At 44.2% G+C, this 20,864-nt stretch overlaps 1 protein-coding gene across 1 annotated transcript in view; it reads left to right on the top strand.

Moving 5' to 3' along the window:
* Positions 1 to 20,864, top strand: part of MRPS5 (mitochondrial ribosomal protein S5) — a 113,573-nt gene that overhangs the window by 47,676 nt on the left and 45,033 nt on the right. The window lies entirely within an intron of this gene.

Genomic DNA, 20,864 nt, shown 5'->3' with positions numbered 1-20,864 from the left:
CTCCTGGGAGGTCTTGTTACTGAAGATCAAAGAGGCTCAAAGCAGAATTGCCTGCTTTGGAAAAAATCTCTAGAAATCTCTTAGCTCAATCCACAAGCTATTTCCCATTCAGCAGCTTAGTCTGTTATATATCTTGTGAGCCTCCTCTAAAGCAGAGAACTAAAAAGTGTGGATTATGAAGTGGGATTTTGTGGCCCCATGTATATTTCCAAATATGTTTATTCTCTGAACAGGTTGTAATTCTGAGAGCAGGGCTCTTGCAAGGCAGAGACAGAAGCATCCAGAAAAGTAACGTGTTATGCTGCAAGCACAGTGTTCATAATTTTTACTCACAGGTGAGCTATAGACACATGAGCAGAGAGGCATAAACCAGAAATACCTCATAACAAGAATGTATATCAAGAGATGGAGCCAATGGGCCTGGCCACTATTGCTGAGCAAGTTAAGTCTAGATCCCCCTGGCACACAGGTGCTTTATTTCTTTTTTCAGCATAATTCTGCAATAAAAGCTCTCTTTCCTCTAGGCATTTGTGGCAGATGACTAGCAATAAGTGTAATTGCAAAGCTAAGATATTGCTCTTGCTGCAGCTATTGGTTTCTTTTCTCAGTAATGATACAGGCAAGAATGTTTGCATTTGGTCCTTCACAAGTACTCTGAAAATCAGAGAAGACTGAAGCATTTCCTGAGTTCAAAATAGAATAATGTATTCAAAAATTATATTCAGAACATCAGTATTCTGAATGAGGCAACAAACAGAAGACAGACCAAGTACCCACCAGCCTGATCAAGTGCTTAGCAGAAAGTGCTTCTGACTGTATTTTTAATGCATGGCAGTCACTACATCGCTACAGTCAAAATATTTGACTTTGTTTATAGATGCCAAAAACATCTCTGAAATTTATCTTCCCAAGTGACTGGGTTTCTTCCAAGCAAAGATAAACAAATGGTTCTCTCAGAGTTCTCGGATCTCTAAGTGTTTCAGGTTGTCTGAATTCTTCACAACACAAAAAGCCACGTTGAGGCATCGGGAGACTCCTGGGGGAAGTATTCAGAAAAATACTGTCAGTGTGTTGCCCCTCTCCACCTGACAGCTAAACCCACAAATGAAATGCAGTTCAATGCAGGTTGTACGTGGGCAGGAGTTACATGTAAATCTGACCTTGGCTTGGAAAGCTACTGAAGTGACCTGAGCCACAGAAAGGAGACAACTGTGCTCTTCCAGAGAAGGTACACCTCGTAGTGGGATGTATCACAAGCAGCTGTTCTTCTTGCATGTCTGTAGTCAGCTGTTTTTTTCTATTTCCAAGGGGTCAGCTGTGGGCTGGAGAACTGTGTCTGAGCTGGGGCATTCACCATGGAAGGGATGTAGGCCTGTTGGAGAGAGTCCCAGGGAAAGCGTGAGGTGGTTCCAGGTCTGAGCCCTAAGAAACATGTGCTGTGACAGCGAGAAAAAGAAGGGGTTGACTTTATTTACACTACCCTGGAATTGCCTTCTCTGCCACCAGAACAACAGGGCTTGCAGTCTGCCCAGGAGGCTGCACACTAGTGATTCACACAAATATTTTAAAATTTCATATTAATGGTATTGACTACTGTGTGCCCTAAAGATACTGGTTGGTGCGCTGTCACTTGGAACATTTTAGGTGTGAACACATGCATTTTGCCCTGCAGCAATTTTCCTCTGTGAGAATAGTGATATTATTAAAGTTTGCCCAGAGAGCCTTTCAGCAGTTCATTAAACACAGATGTGTATTTTGTGTAGTATTAAAGCAATTCACTCAGTAATTAACTAAATGTATGATAAGACATTTTAACTAACATTGCTTCTCTTATACAAGTGGTTCTCATTTTTCTCAATCTAGTGTCCTCCAAGCTGATGGCATGGCAGGGGGGGATCCACTTACAAATGGGATGGGGGCATATTGTTTTTGAAACCACTGCATGGCCCTGACAGACTTTCCACCCAAGCATGTCAAGTTCTCCTCCAAAGCAACTGCCTGCACCAGACTTGCCAGTCTTCTCCCTCCTGTCTCCATCCTACTCCTTCCCAACAGCAATCTTGAGAATTCTCCATATTTTGCCTTAGTCTTTAGGACTTCCGTTTTTCTCCTCCTTTAGGTACCACGTAGTTTCTCACTTCATGCTGATGCTGCTTCTCTTTTCCTCAAGGGCTGTTTGGGTAGTTTTGCAGCACTATGGGTTGACCCATATTCCACAGTGGCTCTTCCATGTACCTTTATTCCCTGGGGCTGTTGGACAGCAGAGCCAGAGCTGGTCTCAGACATGCAATGGCCTCAGACTTCAGGGAGTTTTGTTAAGCCAAGGCTCCCGCATACTGGGACCTCTGTTCCCCTGAGATTCAAGGGATGTATTTATCATTCCTTGCCCTGCTCCACTGCTGTTCTCAGCTCTCTGAATTCCCAGCATTGCAATTGCACAGCAATTGCACAGCAGAGGGAAGTGCATCTTCAATTTTCAGGTCACAATACTTGCTGCAGGAGATCGCCAAGACCTTGGTTGAGAAAAGCAGTAGTCAAAAAGTCTTATGTTACATAGTCATGTGTTTTCTGTCCTTATGAGGGAAAAAAATCTTTTCTGAAGGATGGTGGTGGGCAGGAATGCAGTGCTGCACCTCCTATGGCAACGGGGAGCAGCAAGGAGACAGGTCTGGGATGGTCTCTGGCTAGTGCAGCAGCTTGCAGACAGTCCATCAGGATGTGTAGCCATGGACTGTGGGGTGAGCTATGCAGAAAGCGGGAAGGAAGATGGATAAAGATGGCCCAGGACATTTCTGCAGCTAAGTTTTTGTTGAGCAGCCAGATCTCAGGTGATCTCTCTGCTCAGTACATGGAAAAATCTGTGGCAAATTCAGGGAGATGCTGTATATGCAGAGTTTGCATCTTTGCCCTAGATGCAAAAAAAACCAAAAAATAATTATCCACAGAGCAGCCACCATTCATCAAAGTCATAATTTCACTTCTGTTGTTCATAAAGGGTGGTATAATTTTGTTTTTCCGAATGATTAATAAGACATAGGGCATCCAGTGGAAAAATGGAGTACTTTATTACACCACAATGTCCAACATTCCTAAAGATATCTGGGATGCTCCCTAAATTTAAAATGGACACACATCCCCAATCTCAAGATAGAACTGAATGTAATAATATGAATCAAGTCTTCAGCAGGTTCCCAGTATGTCGGTTTGTAACTACAGAATGAAAGTTAATCAGTGTAAATATTATTTTTTAATATTTTGGCCTCAACCCATTCTCATTCAAGAAGTTTTATTTTGTTCACTTCCACCAATAGAGAGCATATTGTTTGTAAGGTAAATAGAAAACCCCTAGATCAATCCACTTTTCCTTACAAGTAGTTTGACTGGAGCCTCTTTGCCTTGTTACTACAATGTAACCTGCAAAGCTCAGTGCTAGACAGAAAACAGAACGAGATGAGGAACTTGCCTCCTCTTCTGAGCATTTACTGTAATTTTGCTGCCAGACTTCTCTCACTGGGTTTGGAAATGGTGCTCTGTGTGTTGGTGATGAGCTGTAATGGGATCCCACAAGAGGTCCCCATGTCACTGCTTAATGTGCTGCTGAGCAGGAATCTGGGAATATGCTGACCATTATCTGTTTAGGCACTTTCAGCACTAAACTGGCAGAAAAGCACCAGAAACATCTCACTTCTAGAGTTAAAATCTGACACCCACAAATGAACAAGGCATTCAAGGGATTGTAATTAGCAACCTTCGTCTGCTGCACAGTTTATGTAATTTCAGTGTTTTCAACTGGGAGCAGTCAAACTGGACAATAGGCATATTAATAAACATTTTTTTTCTTGCATTTTCCCAAGGTATTATTTTCCCCTCCTGCTTAATGTAAGGAAGATGCCTTCAGACTCACTTTGACCAAGTTTGCTGGGGGGGAGGCAGGGGCAGAGAAAATGGAGAAGAGATGCTTTTTCTTTGGCAGATTTTTTATAACTTCTAGATCCCACAAAAACAAGACACTGGTTCTCTTAGGGGAAGGTATTTCTCTTGTTCTGTGAAATTTAATAATAATAATTCGAACACAGGAAAAAATTCCATCTTGGTCTTTATGTCCTGGATCTCTTCACTCATCTGGCTGAGCCTGAGATTCAAATGCCTGGATGATGCACAACTCATCATTCATGCAGGAAGGAAACAGTGTGAAGAGAATCAGGAGAAACAGAAGCATGGAGAATTGTAGATACTCCTACAGACTTGGTGGAGTCACAGCAGAAGCAGAAACACGACTCAGTTTCCTGCTCTTTACCCTCTTAGCCAATACATACAACTGTGCATTCTTGGTTTCATCCCAAGGTGAGAGCTTCCGATCTTGACCTGCCCTGTGGGAATGACAGTAGTGGAGACTGTGCAGTCCCTGCCTGGTCTTTGGGCAAAGGAGGTGGTTGGAGAAGGTGGAAGCACTGACAGGCTAAGCAGGGTAAGCAGAACTTCTGTTCCCTGGCAGGGTGAATTTTCCCCTGGAGCACTAAGAAGCAATATATGGTGAAAAGCCTCCCTTGGGATCAGGAGACAAATACTGAAGGTGTTCATGAAACCAGAATTAAAATATCCTGAGAGTATCCCAGAGCCTGGGACATGTTAGCATTTTGCACATGACCTGGTAAGTGTCATAAGAGCAAAAATAATGGAGACACAAAGAGAACACTGGGGAATGTGGATGAGATTAATAATTAATGGCTATGAAGAGGATCTTCCAGGAAGAATTTTCGACCTGAATTTTATCCTGATGAGCGTTGAGAGGTTTGCATGGCAGCTGCAGGCACTTTGGGAGCACAGCAAACCCTGTGCAGCACTTGTGTGAGACGGCGCGTGTGAGTCAGCCGGCGCTGCACACCCCTCGAGTGGGCGGCCTGGCAGAACGAGGAGGGGCCCTCACACTGGCTGAGTGAGGGTGTTACTCCCTGCTTCCCCTGAAAGATTCACAGTTCTCAACAGCTGATCCAAGTCAGTCTCACATAGCTGCTGAGGCATCCACAGGAAACAAAGCCCTAAAGCAAAATGGGGAACCTCTGGAAGCTGCCAAGGATCTTAGACTGAGTGTTTTCTGCTTTTGGGAAGGAACCTGTTCCCATTTGAATAGCAATCACTCCAAGTGCTTCCAGAGCTATATGAGGACAGCTCTAGGCAGATGCATGCCCCACTTCTGCCTTAGAGATATCTAGTAAGGAGTGCTTAAACTCAAGCAAAAGGTCTGACGTTACAATTGGACTGGATGATCTTAAGGGTTGCAACCTAAACAATTCTGTGGTTCTATGTTGATTTCAAAACATCATCATGAGATGCAGTATCCAAAATCCTCACAAAACTATAGACCTTTTGATGACTCCAGCTACAATTGTTTTCTGTGGCAACAGTCTCCATTTCATCAGCTAGTTCAAATGATTTTGGGAGTGGAATGGGACGGTCTGTTTTCCTTATGATGCACTGCCCATCCCTGCCAGTTCATGGGTTTCCCCATGTGTTTTTGGGCTTTCATCAACATTACAAATGCTGTGCAGTTCTTCAGGAGAGGCATACAGTTCAAGAACTTCTTGTGAACCTGTTACAGGTCAGCATTTGCTATTCTCACAATATCTGGAGCAAGTTTTTGATAACACCTTGGATAACTCATTTTTCTATTCCTTGTAGTTCCTGGCTGGTCTGATGATTAAACCAGTCTTTAAAAATGCATTCTTCTCAGGATTTAAAAAGAGCAATGGTTTACCTTCTCAGCATTATTCTTTTTTTTTTATTATTTCACTCCCAGTGATAAAGCATAAGGTACACTGGTTTTGAAGCTAGAAATATATTTCAGTAACCCTTTGAACATTTAAGGTTTTAAGTCTCCAGCATTAGCATATTTTTGTGTGCTATTTTCTCTGGTGTAATGGTTATCTGTGACTGCCGTATTCACAGGTAGAAATTTAAGATTCTCAAAGCAATTTTCAACGTATATTTTTGATGTTCAATAGGGCTTGGGCACCTGGATCCTTATAAAACTTCTGAAACACCCATAATCAATCCTGATCTCCATCTTCTGTTAAAATGCTTGGCAGGGAAGGACTCAGTCTAAGGGTTTACAATCTCCCACCCTGTTAGGGAACAGATATTTCTCCATGTGCCTGTTGTTCATACGATGAAGACAGCATATCTGACAAATCAAAAAAAAAGAAAAAAAACACACAAGCTTTTGCTCTTGGCTTCCCAAAAGCGAAATACCCTCATTTGGCAAGGATTTTCTAGTTTCTGAAGTTTAGTGTTCAGCTTCTTACCTTTGCAATGGTATATATGATAAGAGCATTTTCTCCATGCCGTTCAAAAAGAGAAAAATACTCACAGTTTGCTTGTGAAGTGTGGCCATGCAATGACTAGCACTTTTTTTCCGTGGTGGTGTTTTCTTCTGAGGATCTTTTCAAGTGGCCTGAAAATAAAGACTGAATAAAGTTCTCTGCATGGATTTGCTATTGCTTGAAAATAGGACCTTTGAGGACACGATGTGCCTTCGTGAAGAAAGACCTCTGTTCTTTACTAAATGACAAATAGTAACACCATGGGCCATCTGGCCTAAAGACTATACTTTCCTGCCAAGGTTTATGCTGTCCTTCAAGCCCTGAAGGTCCCAAAATATTAGCTTCAGCTAATGGTCTTGAACTATTCCATGGCACTTATGCCATGGGATTCTTCCCTTGTAAAATGGAGGTGTTTGCACACCCTGAGTGGTTTCAAACACCTGCATAGACTTCAGATAATGAACTGGATATATTGTCCTTGACTGGGTTATTAGGAATGTTGTTGGCAAACCACAGGTCGTGTTCTGGTGCAGAACACCCTGAATGTGCTGTTAAAAATAATCTCTTGCAATTGCTTACAAATACTCAAGCAAATTTCTATGCAGTATTTTTTAAATTATTCACTTCACATAATTTAAATTGCATTGCTTTATTTAGGGTAGGGGGAAGGAAAAGCTACTGTAAGTAGTTATTTTATTACTGGCTACGGACATTGGAAAAAAACCAGTAACTGAAGTTGAAGTTCCAGTGAAATTTCTCAACAAGGAAATTAAACATCTTTCTTAAGAGACTGTAGTGATTCTTCTTTGGGCTTACAAAAATTCTTCTTTTTTTTTTTATTTTCTTTTTTTTTCCCCCAAAGCCCAGTAAACCTAATAGGTTTCTGCCTTGTTCTTTGGTTCTGGTATTGGAAAGAGAACGTTGGCCGCAGCAATGATCTCTTCTTGTGGAGATGCTTCCATACGTGCCTTTGGGAGTAGCTACTGTTTTTCGTGCAGCTGCCTGAGCAGCATTTTCCATAAGCAGGCCAGACATCACCCTGACATTTGGGCCCTCATCTGTTGCTTGGACAGTTCATAGGCTGGGATCTGTCACTTAAATGCTGAGGAACAGAACAGGACTTGACTTGAGGAAAATAGTGTGTCTCACATTGCTTCCCTTTCTTCTCCTTCAGCGTGTTATCTCAGGCTGCTGCTGAGATCTTCATTTGTTGATGGAATATTTTAGAAGGATGCCAAGCAAGCAGAAAATAAAAGCATGCATTAGGTATGTGAAGATACTAGTTCTCAATTTTTGTACAATTGCTTAGATCAGACAGGATGTGGCTGTGAAGTTGTTCCATTGATTTCTAGTCAGTTTGTAATTACCTAGAAGTCTCAGGCTGTGAAAACACATCACAACGTCAGCCAGGGTCCCCCCAGGACTACTACCTCATGGTTTGGGTAAACCACTATTATTAGAAATAAAAAGTGAAAAACACAGATAAGTAGGGAGCAATAAAAAGGAGGAACATATCAGCAGACTGTGTTAGAAACTATGCAACTTTCTGTCCCTGCTGTGAATCTTCCTCAGTCCATTCCATTGCAGAGATAGGTGCCTCATTGGAGCCCGTTCTCATCAGATTCCCCTCCCAGAGCCAGCAGCCAGGCTTTTTGGCAGATCTCATAGAATAATTTGAGTTGGAAGGCACTTTTTATAGGTCATTTTGTCCAACCCCCCTGCAATTAGCAACAACATCTTCAACCAACATCTTCAACTAGACGAGGTTGCTGAGAGCCCCATCCAACCTGAGCTTGAATGTTTCAAGGGACAGGGCATCTATTACCTCCCTGGGCAACCTGTTCCAGTGTTTGACCACCTTTATTGTAGAAAAACATTTTTCTTACTTCTAATCCAAATCGACCCTTCTTCAGCTTAAAACAATAATCCATGGTTGTATGTGACAGCGCAGATGTAAGTGAACGTTGTGCACACCTGGGCAATGACTAAGAAGTATTTCCTAACCACATGTCCCAGGCTGTCCCAGGCTGTCTCCAATTCTGCTTATCATGCAGCAGAACAGGGAGAGAGAAATACAATGAAAAGCTTATGAGTCAAGATAAGGTGAAAGACATCACTTACCAGTGATTATAACAGGCAAAACAGACTCAGCTTGGGGAATTTACTTCTATTTATTGTCAATTAATAAAAGAGTAGGACTAACCTACACATCTCCCTTCCTGAATGGCCTCAATTTCATTCCCAACCTCTTACCTTCTTCCCCCTGAACAGTGCAGGGAGACAGAAATGGGGGTTGTGGTCAGTTCATAACACACTGCCTCTGCTGCTTCTTCCTCCTCCCACTTTTTCCCTGCTCCAGCATGAGGTACTCTGACCCAGTGTATAACCCATGAGAAAAAGTCCTTCACAACCTTCTCTAATGTCGATCTTTCACGAACTGCTCCAAAGGGGGTCATTTCTACAGGGTGCAGTCTTTCAGGATCAGACTGCTGCAGTGTGGGTCCCCTGTGAGGTCACAGGTCCTGCCAGGAAACCTGCTCCTGAGTAGGCTCCTGTTCACAGGCCACAGGTCCTGCCAGGAGCCTGCTCCAGCACGGGCTCTCTGTAGGGTCGTGGTTTCCTTCAGGGCACATTCACCTGCTTCTTTTTGGGGACCTCCATGGGCTGCAAGGGCACAGCTGCCTCACCATGGTCTGCACCATGGGCTGCAGGGGAATCTCAGCTCTGGCACCTGGAGCACCTCCTCCCCCCCTTCCTCACTGGCCTTGGTGTCTGCAGGGCTGATTCTCTCTCATTTTCTCACTCCCCTCTACCAGCTGCTGTTGCTCAGTATTTTTTATCCTTTCTTAAATATGTTATCACAGAAGTGCTACCACCATCACTGATGGGCTCAGCTTTGGTCAGCAGCTGGCACTGGCTCTGTCTGACATGGGGGCAGCTTCTGGTGATTTCTCACAGAAGCCACCCCTGTAGCCCCTCCACTACTGAAACCTTGCCATGCAAATCCAATACATACAATATTTTACAGTGTGGTGGTACCAGCCCACTTCACTGCTTACTGTACCTACAACTTATGCCAGCTCCAATTTGGACCGCTACAGTGTCTGCACAAGGTGAGGATGAGCCCACGGTGAAAGTAGTCCTGAGAGTGGCTGCGAAGATTCAGGGATCCAAAGAGTTCAGTGAAAGGATTGGCAATAAAGCAATATTTCTCACTGTCCTTCTCGGAAATCATTGCAAATGACTGCTCCCACTACCATCAGGCATGAATGCTGCTCTGTGTGGTCATTTTAAAACTGAAGGAAGAGACAGAGTATGGGCAATGTGCTCACTGCTAGTTTCTGGCTTGGCATGGTTTTTTTCGTTTGTTTCATTTTGTTCTACCAATGTTTGTAGACAATACAGACTGCTAGTCCAGATTTTCCAACACACTTGAACACCTAAGAATAGATAAAAGGATATATAACACCCACGGCAAAGCCTTTCAGATATGTATTATAATTTCTAGTACCTTAACATAACTAATTAAGATACCCAGCAGAAGCAGCTGGGACTCAGGAGCTGCAAGTTGCCCTGAACCTGCAGCAGGGTATGTGTAACAGCTGTCAACAGATTATACTCCTTTTCATGTAGAAATTACTGATATATTGGTGCCCACCACTGTACTGAGGGCATTATTAAACTTTGAATTCCAGATGGAGCAGACTGTGGTTTCAACCAGATTTCAAATAGCAGATTTTACATGATGTTTCATGAGTGAGCTGAAGCTTGAGGAGAATAATCACAGCTTCCTCTGTAAAACACAAGTCTGAATATGTTTGATGAAGTACCAAATATTACACACTGAATGATTATGATTATAAAGATCACAGAATTATAGAATCATAGAATAGTTTGGGTTGGAAGGGACATTTAAAGGCCATCACATTGGCAGTAATCAGGGACATCTTCAACTAGATCAGGTTGCTACGAGCCCCATCCAATCCGACCTTGAATATTTCCAGGCATGAGGCACTTATCACTTCTCTAGGAAACTAGAGTTGTTTTATCATTCTCATTATAAAAAAATGTTTCCTTATATCCAGCCTAGATCTACCCCTCTTTTAGTTTTAAACCATTATCCCACATCCTATGACAAGAGACTACACTAAAATTTTTGCCCCCATCTTTCGTCTAAGACTCTTTCCAGTATTGAAAGGCTGCAATAAAGTCTCCCTGGCACCTTCTCTTCTTCCAGGTCTCTCAGTCTTTCCTCACAGAAGAGGTTCCATCTCCTTGATCACCATGCAGCCTGGATTGGTACCAGGGTTTGCCCAGGAGCAGGCCCTTGCTCATGGGCCCACCTCTCGAGTCCATCCAGGTCCCTCTGGATGCCATCCCATCCCTCAGGATGGCATCCCTCACTGCTCAGCTTGCTGGTCTTGGAAAAACTGCTGAGAGTGCACTCGATCCCACTGCCTGTGTCATTATATAATATAAAATACAGGCCCTTTTGAGTCCCTGAGAGTGAGCAGAACTTGAGCGGTGCAAGCGGTCAGGTCCCAGAGGCACAGAGACAGATGCTGTTCTTGTTAGCACTTTCCCTGTGTGCTCCTGGAAACAGGAGAGAGGAAGACTTTTTGCTTGCCCTACTGAGAGTTGGAGGTGCTGAAGCTGGTACTGGCAGCATAGCTTTTCGCATCCTCTTTGACAGCGTGCTCATGCTTACTTACCACACCCAAGAGAAAAGGGTCTGATATTCCCCTCAGTGTGCTGGGATGTCTGAGGCAGAAAGTTCAGACCTGTCTGACAGTTATTCTGCCTGTTTGTTCTGTATTTCAGACACTGACATAAAGCAGCTCAGCTGCCCTGTCCCAGGTCACCTCCACCAGTTCACAGGACTGGTAGATGGCAGACTTCTTTTTTCTTTTAATTTTTTTTGAGTGTTGCATTAATTTTAAATTTCTTCAATCTCTGACACGTCAGGGAGAAAAGAAAATCTCATCACGTCTTCTCTAGAAATGTAGTTTAAAGAGGATATGACAGTACATTTTAATTTTTTAAAAGTTCTCTCAAGTAAAGTGAATATTTATTTTGTGCCTAAAAGCATCTATTTTTTGAGCCATAACTTCTAATGTCTGTTATTCATAATGTACTCTTTGTCTTCTCGACATTCCCTAGAGATGTCCCAGTCCCTGGCAACATGTCATTCTTATTAGGACTGATTTCTATGGACCCTGAGTGACTCCTGGGAAAACACAGCAGTCTCTCTCAGGAAGACAAGGCAGGCCTGTCCTCATTGTTGCTGTGAGAGAAGCAGTCCCCCAGTACCAGCTCTTAGCACTCCAGCCTCTTAGTTTTGTGCTGCTATGGTGGGCAACTGACATGAGACTTGACTTTTTGCTTGGTTCTTCACTACATTTGCTATCTCACGGATAAGCCTTTGGTCCATAAGCTGAGCTGGGTGTTGCTCAAACGAGTCATGCAGATAGGAAGTAAGTGAATGTAAGGTGCTTGGCTACCAGAGAGCAGGATAGTCCCAGACAACAGTCCAAAAGATAATGAACTTTGTGGCAGTAAGTTCCCCAGTTCATAATGCATCCTTGACGCCAGCACAGGAAAGAGGCAGAACCAAGTGAGTAAGTGCAGGATGGATGAGAACTGTTTAAGCTGTCTTTTCCTCCTGGCTCTGTGTCATCCGCATTCCCAGCACTGACTGCTAGAGCTTATTTAACAACTTAAGCATAGGCAACAGGAAGCTGTCCTGAGGGTCCTGGAGTCATTGCAAAAATTGAGATACTGCAGGTAAATAAATAATCTGTTGGTCTGGCATGCACCATTAAACTATATACATAAAATATCTGTATGGAGTGACTCTATGATACATACTGCTCTTACTCCTTTAAGTACAGTGTTCCTAAAGAAAGAAAATAAAGACCCCGAATAGTCAAAGAAGCAATTCCAATTTAGACCTTATAGATTTAGTGCTGGTAATGTCTTTGTCCTGTACAGAATTTCTACCTTCCTTTGGGGTAAGTGGTATCTTTCGGGGTGACAAGTATCAAAGTTGACTGTTCTGTTCTTTGTTGACTATACTCATGCTCCAGATGGAGGCAGGAATATGAGCCTGCAAGCAACAGCTGGCAGCTTTATTTCATTTCCTGCTGCCATGTGACAGTGCGAGAAGTCTTTGCAAGAGGAGGTCTGCAGATATGAGTGTCCAGCTTAACTGCAGTAGCTGTCCCTGTATGATTTCTCACTGCACCCTCCATTTCATTTCAGGTCTCACAAAAATCCAGTGTTGAATATCTGTAGTGAAGCCTGGTGTGATGGACCCCCTGCGATTTCCTATTCTTGGAATCTGCCCATGCCTGCACAATATTGACAACAGGACTTGTACTAAGACCCTGAATTGGTCAAGTGTGCTGTCAACTGCACTGGCACTGCCAGAGCAAGTGTCCCTGTCTCCCAGCAGCAGCTCTTCAGAGCCAGAGTCCATTGTGCACCTGGGTGCTAGCAGCATCTGATTTTTGGAGACAGCAGCCCTTGCTTAACAAATGATATGTGTGAGACAGATGGAGAGTGTTTTTTATGGCCAGCAATGGGAAGGAGAACAAATAAATAATGTGAAGAGTAGACCAGTTGCTTTTTTTACTACTGCTGTATCTCTGGCTGCTGCCATACAGGAATCAACTATGATGTATTTGGTGCCAGGTAACAATAATATTTATATCTCAGAGGAAATGTGAGGTGGAACAGGAGTCAGATGAATGTTACCCTGGCTGAGAGGTATCTTTGAGGAGCCTCCTGAGCCTGCCAGATCCTGCTTTGCATATATGTTTATTGCCTTGTATAACTGATTGACTACTGTTCCGATTGCACAACCTTCAAACCAGGTGCCTGGCAGTAACCATCTATTTCAAGAGGCATGTAAATGATTTTCTGTCCTGCCTGGAATTCAGTATGCCTTAATGGAGCTGGCCACAGGAAAGTTTCAATCTATTTCCAGCTTTCACTTTGGCAGGTTATTGATGTTTACCTCAGTAACACAAGAGAAATGATGGCAGTAGTCACATTAACCTTTCCAATCAGCTACATGCTGGTTTCACATTGCTCTGCTAAGAGCCTGGCAGTGGCTTTTGGGAGTCACAGATGCCATCTCAAAACAATTAAATACCAAGGAATGCCATTCCATTCTTTTGGCTTAATTAGCAATACCACTGTGCAATTGCATGTTAACTGTTTGAATGGCCAGTGCACCTGCTCATTTTCCTGCATGATTCTCAGCACAACGAGTAGTTGCAAGGCCCATGCTGACCAGCCACGTATCAAAAGTGGAAGAATAACCAGGCAGAAAAACCAGCAAGCGCTCTAGATATAAATGCTGCCGTATTTTTTTATTGGGAAGAAGACAAGGGTTTCACCTGGTGCTACATCACACAATGTTTTTAGACACAGCACCTTTACAGCTGCTGTAAATCTGTCATGCATATCCCTGATAATGTGGACATCTGGGATTCTCATGTCACCACCTCTATAACACCGATGCTTATGCCCAAATAAGAAGAAATGTCAAGTACCCAGAACTCCTGAAGAAAACAAATGATCAGTCAAATGTGAGACAAATGGACTAAAGAAAGAGAGAGAGAGAAACAGAGAGGCAGAGAAAGGATACTGATCAGGGTAGGAATGTTCTTTTACTACAATTCAGTGAGCAGAAGATTTCAAAATACTGAAAGCTGACTGGTTTCAGCAGTTTTGTAGCACCTCTAGGTTAGCAAAGAGCTGTATTGTCTTTGTCACTCTCCTTGGCATCTGATCTTTGGTCCCAGAGATACACTCTGTAGCAATATTGGAGTTTTACAGCATAGGAGCCTCCAGAGATGGGCACAGCAGAGGAGGAAATGAAACACCATGCAAACTGTGCTGGTTTTGACTTGAGTAAACTTTCTTCATGGTGGCTGGTATGGGGCTGTGTTTTGGATTTGTGCTGAACACAGGGTTGATAATACAGAGATGTTCCCATTATTGCTGAGCAGGGCTTACACAGAGCCAAGGCCTTTTCTGCTTTGCATAGTGCCAATGTCGAGGAGGCTGGGGGTGCATGTGGGGCTGGGAGGAAACACAGCCAGGACAGGTGACCCAAACTGACCAAAGGGATATTCCACACCATATGACATCATGCTCAATATATAAAGTGGGGGGAAGAAGGAGGAGGGGAGTGACAGAGGGATGGCATTTGTCCTCTCAAGTAATTGTTACACGTGATGGGGTCCTGCTCTCCTGGAGATGGCTGAACACTTGCCTGCACGTGAGAAGCAATTAATTAATTCTTTGTTTTGCTTTGCTTGAGTGCAGGTCTTCTTGCTTTTCCTATTAAACTGTCTTTATCTCAATCCATGAGTTTTCTAGCTTTTACTCTTTCAATTCTCTCCCCGATTCTGCTGGTGTGGGAGTGACTGAGCAGCTGTGTGGGGTTTGGTTGCTGGCTGGGCTTAAACCACAACACAAACACAGGCAGGAGCAGCAGGGTATCCTTTGCAAGGGAATAGCTAATTTTGCTGGCACAAAGCAAAGGACTGACCACCTGGGAGACGGTGTGCCAGTTACTGCTGACTGGCTGAGGAGAAACACAGGGTTTTGGCAGAAACTCTAAAAACACCATGGTATTAAAAGGCAGCAGCACTCTGGCAAGGTATACCCTCACAGCCTCATGGATACTGTTGATGGCACCCTCTGGCATCTTTAATGACACTTTGTTGAAACAGGATTCTTGATGGTGCTCATCAGTCCCCAACGTGTACAAAAGCAAACTGTTAAAGTGCAGGTTTCCATGGAGAATCTATTATACTTTCTCCTTGCATATCTGAAGTTCCTACCAAGGAGGAGCCAAAGCAGCGTCACACATTGTTTTTACAATGGGAAAATGTACACTGGGGAGTGACTTTAGAGATTTACAGGCAATGAACCAGGCAAAAAACAGTGTTATCAGTTGTTAAATTTCTCAGTCTTGCAGAAACAAATTAACTAGATTGAGACTTATTATTCAAAGATAGGAAAACCCTAAACAAAATCACATCTCCTCTGAAATTTTGTCTGCTGGTGTTAAGAGTGCACTATTCTTCCTTCATTGGAGCAGGCAGGCTGCCCTTGCATGGTCCATTATCAGCCTGCATTGGTGTCCCTCTCAGTGGCAGCATTGTTCATACATCAGTGGCCAACACTGGCTCAAATCAGTTATCAGATATGATGGGATTTTTTTTTCTCTGCCCTGAGACAGCAAAGAAATAGCCGATAGCATTACCTTGCTGAAAGTATTGCAGTGCAGGACAGACCTGATACGTGTCTCACAGGAGTGCAGTGGGATACTAAAAGCACCAGGCTGTCTGATGGATGCCTGTGGAGTGATGCTTTTCCACCTTAGCTTCCTCATCACAGGGAGAAGGGTGGTTGCAACATGTTTTAACAGCACATTCTGGGCTGGTCCTAGTTTCTTTTCCCCACCAAGGGTACATCCTTTCCTGTCTATTAACCAGGTGTTACCAGTGACTTGAGTCATCTGCTTTCCCTCCATCTTCTCATGCCATCACCCACACCAGCTTCTTGCTCAGACACCAAGCACTAGGTGTATTTCTTGGACCCCAGCCGCTAAGACAAACCTTTTGTAGGATACTGTCTCAGTTTAAGGAGACTGGAGTGTTTTGCTAGGGAGGATGAGTTATGAAGTAGACCAAACTCCTCTCTCTCAGTAATCGTAAATCCGAAATTAAGAGGCTCCATACTCGAGGAAGTATGGAAAAAGGAAGAAATAACAACCCTTTATTAAAGGATATATGGATATTGGCAAAAACAGCAAAGGAACACAAAACCAACTAAACAATAATCCTGTATCCAAAAGTCCCCTTCAAAAAGGAGACAGTCTGATACTTCTCTGTCCTCTTGCGTGATCCTAATCACGGTTGGCAGGAGACGCTGTTGGATCGCTGGAGGGGCAGAGCCTGCAGTGCTCTGTGGTGGCCTGCAGGGGGCGCTGTTGGATCACTGGAGGGGCAGAGCCTGCAGTGCTCGGTGTTGGTTGGCAGGAGGCGCTGTTGGATCACTGGTGGTCGCCGTGTGGGGGCCCTGGATTGCAGGAGAAGCCAAAAAATGGAGATTTTTCCCCCACACACCGAGGAGGGGAAGGGGAAAAAAGGGGAAGGAAGGGCAGTTTCTTTCTCACTAAACTCACAATGTCAGTGGCTGGCTGTAGTCAGGACTCCCCCCTTGTTCACTGGTGAGCACAAACTCTACGATGAAATCTGAGCAGATTCGGGCTGGAGGCAGGGGCAGCGTACAGGCAAGCCAAGGCCAGAGAGTGGCCAGATGACCAGGTGGAGAGCTAAACGGCCTCAAAGCTTTTCCAACACACACCGTTAAGGCAGAAAGTGAAGTGCTACTTTCCAAGGAGAGGAGGGGAGAAAAACTCCCTGCCCCCTACCCAGCCCCAGAGAAGGCTACCAGGCAGGAATGTAGTTCTGCCAGCCAGCTCCTTTGTGTAGGTAATCACCCAAGGCAGAAAACTGTCCTCTCCATTCAACATCCGTCCCCCACATGCAGCTGGGGAAAGAAAAATTCCCTTTTGGTTTCTTAGAACAAGTAAACCCATGACAGATACCTGTGTCTCTGTGGAGCTGAGGGCACACAGAGAGATGCTATTTCCCATTCTACGGAGAGAATAATAGAAGGGTTTGGGCTGGAAGAGACCTTGAAGATCATCTAGTTTCAACTCCCTGCCCTGGGCAGGGACACCTTTCACTAGACCAGGTTGCTCAGAGCACCATCCAACTGGCCTTGAACAGCTCCAGGGATGAGGCACCCACAACTTCCTTGGGCAACCTGTTCCAATGCCTCACCACCCTCACAGTAAAGAATTTTTTCCTAACATTTAATCTAAGCCTACTCTCTTTCAATTTGAATCTGTTCCCCCTCATCCTGTTACTATGTGCTCTTGTAAATAGCCTTGCCCTGTCTTTCCTTAAGTTCCCTTCAGGTATTGGAATGTCGCAATTAGCTCACAGAATGTTCTGAGTTGGAAGGGACCCACAAGGATCCTCAAGTCCATCCAAGTGAATGCCTCATACAGAGACCAAATCCATGACTTTGGCATTATTAGCACCACATTCTAACTGAGCTAATCTCAGGTTCCACCTTGAAGCCTCTTCTTTTCCAGGCTGAACAATCCCAATTCTTCCAGCCTTTTCTCACAGGAGATGTGTTTCTATGAAGTGTTCTCAAGGAGAGAACTTGGGGTCCAACCAAGTAAGATAGTAATAGTTCAGAGTTAATGAAACCAGATTGTTTTTAAGAAGGTCTAAGTGAACCTCCCAAACCACAAAACCATTCTGAGTAAATTCACAAGTTTGTTAACTTTACAGACTTGGAAGGTTTTGCTCCAAGATGTTTTAGCCTTTTGGAAAGCCTTTTCTTAAAATGTAGATCCATTTTTAGTGGGGGTGGGAGGAAAATAAGTGTAATAAACAACTCTCACAAAGGAGAAAATTTGTCCTCTTTGAGTTGGGTCTTGAAGTGGAATTTCAGGAACCAGCTTTCAGGACTGTATATCACTTTCTCTCCATCTTCTTAATCTATGCAGCATTCTGAGAGACTGGTTAGTGCATAAACCAATTCCCATTGACACAAGACAAGACACACTCTACCCTACACTGCTGGCATTGACCAGCTTTACCAGTATAACAAGGTACAGTGACTAAACAGTCATTTCACTGCCTGTGCAACAAATTTGTACAAGACAAATTCTTTCTCTTTGGTAAATGATGCACAGAAAGTGGCATTTCCATAAGATCATCCAGTGCATAAATGCACTGGAGTTTAAAAGAGAGTTTAATTCTCTATGTGACAAAATTACTTCCAAAAGGAAGAACTGGAAATAAATACCACAGTGAAAATATCTGCAGGAATTTATGAGAGACTAATTGGTTTTATCCTTAGTGACATTGTCAGGGTTATGTCCTGATATACTGTGGTATCTCAATGCTGTGAGAATGGGCATATTTAAAGTGCCGGAAGATAAGATAAAAATCCTGTTTAAAAGATTATGTCTTGCATCAATTTTCTGCCAGCAGCTGGTCTGTGAGTACACTAGAGAAAATTCTTCTTTACAGCTTCTCAGTGAATTTTTGTTCCATAAGGTACATAGCAATCACTGTGTTACATATTGAGTGTATGACAAATACTGAAGACATTGTAGGTTGTGTGCTTCTGCTCACTAACGCAAATTAAGCAATTTGTTATCACCGTAGCCTTTAATACTGAAACTAGAACATCAGGAAGAAGAATGGTAATGCAGTATATGAATATGCTTGTATTGCAGAAGAGGGTACTGAGACAAACAACTCCATCAGCTTTGCTGCACAAAAAGGAGAAAAATAAGAAGGAAAAAAGCTGCCGTGAAGCCTCTCCAGCAAAATTTTCCCTGCCCTGAACACCGTTCTGAAAAAGCAAGAATCCATACCCTAGTGTTCTGCCTTTTCATCCTTGGTATAATAACGCCTCATAGCCACAGTGGTAGGCACTGTGCAGGAGATGGTTCCCACCCCAAGGCAACTGCACCAAAGGGTACAGGGTGTGTGCAGCAATACTGAAATGCCAGGTCTTCTTCTTACCCCTGTTTTGAGTGAGTTTAGGGTCCTAAGCAGCTCCTGAAGTCCATTTAGACACAAGTCTTTGGGACTGGGTGAGATTCATCCAAGGGTACTGAGGGAGCTGGTGGAAGAGCTCACTAAGCCACTCTCCATCATTTATTATCAGTCCTGGTGAACCAGGGTGGTTCATATGGCTGGAGGTTGGCCAGTGTGGCACCCATCTACAGGAGGGGCCAGAAGGAAGATCCGAGGGACTACAGGCCTGTCAGCCTGACATCAGTGCCTGGTAAGGCTGTGGAGCAGATCATCTTGAGCACCATCATAAGGCACATACAGGACAACCAGGGAATCAGGCCCAGCCAGCAGGCGTTTAGGAATGACAGGTCCTCCTTGACCAATGTGATCTCATCTTATGACCAGGCAACCCTCCTAGTGGAGGAGGGAAAGGCTGTGAATGTTGTCTACCTGGATTTCAGTAACGCCTTTGATAGTGTCTCTCACAGTATTCGCCTGGAGAAGGTGCAGCCCGTGGCTTGTACAGGTGTACCCTTTGCTGGGTTAAGAACTGGCTGGATGGCCAGACCCAGAGAGTGGTGGTGAATGGTGCTGCATCCAGTTGGCATCTCGTCACTAGTGGTGTCCCCCAGGGATCAGTGTTGGGCCCAGTCCTGTTTATTATCTTTACTGATGATCTGGATGGAAGGATCAAGTGCATCCTCAGTAAATTCACAGATAACACTAAGTTGGGGGGGAATGCTGATCTGCTGGAGGGCAGGAAGGCTCTGCAGAGGGATCTGGACAGGCTGAATTGATGGGCCAAGGCCGATGGTATGAGTTTCAATAAGGCCAAGTGCCAGGTCCTACACTTTGGCCACATCAACCCCATGCAGTGCTACAGGCTGGGGGCAGAGTGGCTGGAAAGCTGGCCAGCAGAAAAGGACCTGGGGGTGCTGGTCAACAATGGCTAAATATGGGCCAGTGTGTGCCCAGGTGGCCAAGAAGGCCAACGGCATCCTGACTTGTATCAGGAATAGTGTGGCCAGCAGGACCAGGGAAGTGATTCGTTCCCTATACTGGGCACTGGTGAGGCCAAGCCTCGAGTGCTGTGTCCAGTTCTGGGCCCCTCAATTTAGGAAGGACACTGAGGTGCTGGAGCGAGTCCAGAGGAGGTCAGTGAAGCTGGTGAAGGTCTGGAGCACAAGTCCTACAAGGAGCGGCTGGGGGTGTTTAGCCTGCAGAAAAGGAGGGTCAGGGGAGACCTTATCCCTCTCTACACCTGCCTGACAGGAGGTTGTTGCAAAGCGGGGGTTGGTCTTTTCTCCCAGGCAACCTGTGACAGGATGGGAAGACTCAGCCTCAAGCTGCATGAGGGGAGTTTCAGGCTGGACATCAGGAGCAATTTCTTCAGGGAAAGGATTGTTAAACATTGAAATGGACTGCTCAGGGAGGCGGCAGAGTCATCATCCCTGGAGGTGTTCAGGAAATGACTGGATGTGGCACTCAGTGCCATGGTCTAGTTGACAAGGTGGTGATCAGGCAAAGGTTGGACTTGATGATCTCGGAGGTCTTCTCCAACCTGAATGATTCTGTAATTCTGTGATTCGTTCCAGAAAGCTCAGGAAAGTGGTGAACACACTGATGCAAGATCTTCCAACAAAGCCTTTCAAAATCAGAAGGACAGAGGTATAGGTTTTTATCACAGTCTATGTTTAATGGTGCAAAAATACAGTCACTAAGATTTCAGCTTTGTTGTGAACTAAACACAATTCCAGAGCTGTACAGGCATAGAAAGAGGTGCTGTTCTAAAATGTGGAATATATAAAATTTCCTTAAGAAAGGATGTTCTTCGATGTTTGATCTTTGTATACTTTCAAGACTAATCAACAAGAAAGGAAATTTAATTCATGAAACAGAGAGCAGCTAA

Source organism: Manacus vitellinus, unplaced genomic scaffold, assembly GCF_001715985.3.
Source record: "Manacus vitellinus isolate BGI_N305 unplaced genomic scaffold, ASM171598v3 scaffold_81_pilon, whole genome shotgun sequence".
NCBI classification, from domain to species: domain Eukaryota; kingdom Metazoa; phylum Chordata; class Aves; order Passeriformes; family Pipridae; genus Manacus; species Manacus vitellinus.
Note: the sequence above shows the minus strand (reverse complement) of the source record. Positions and strands in the feature narration are given on the sequence as shown.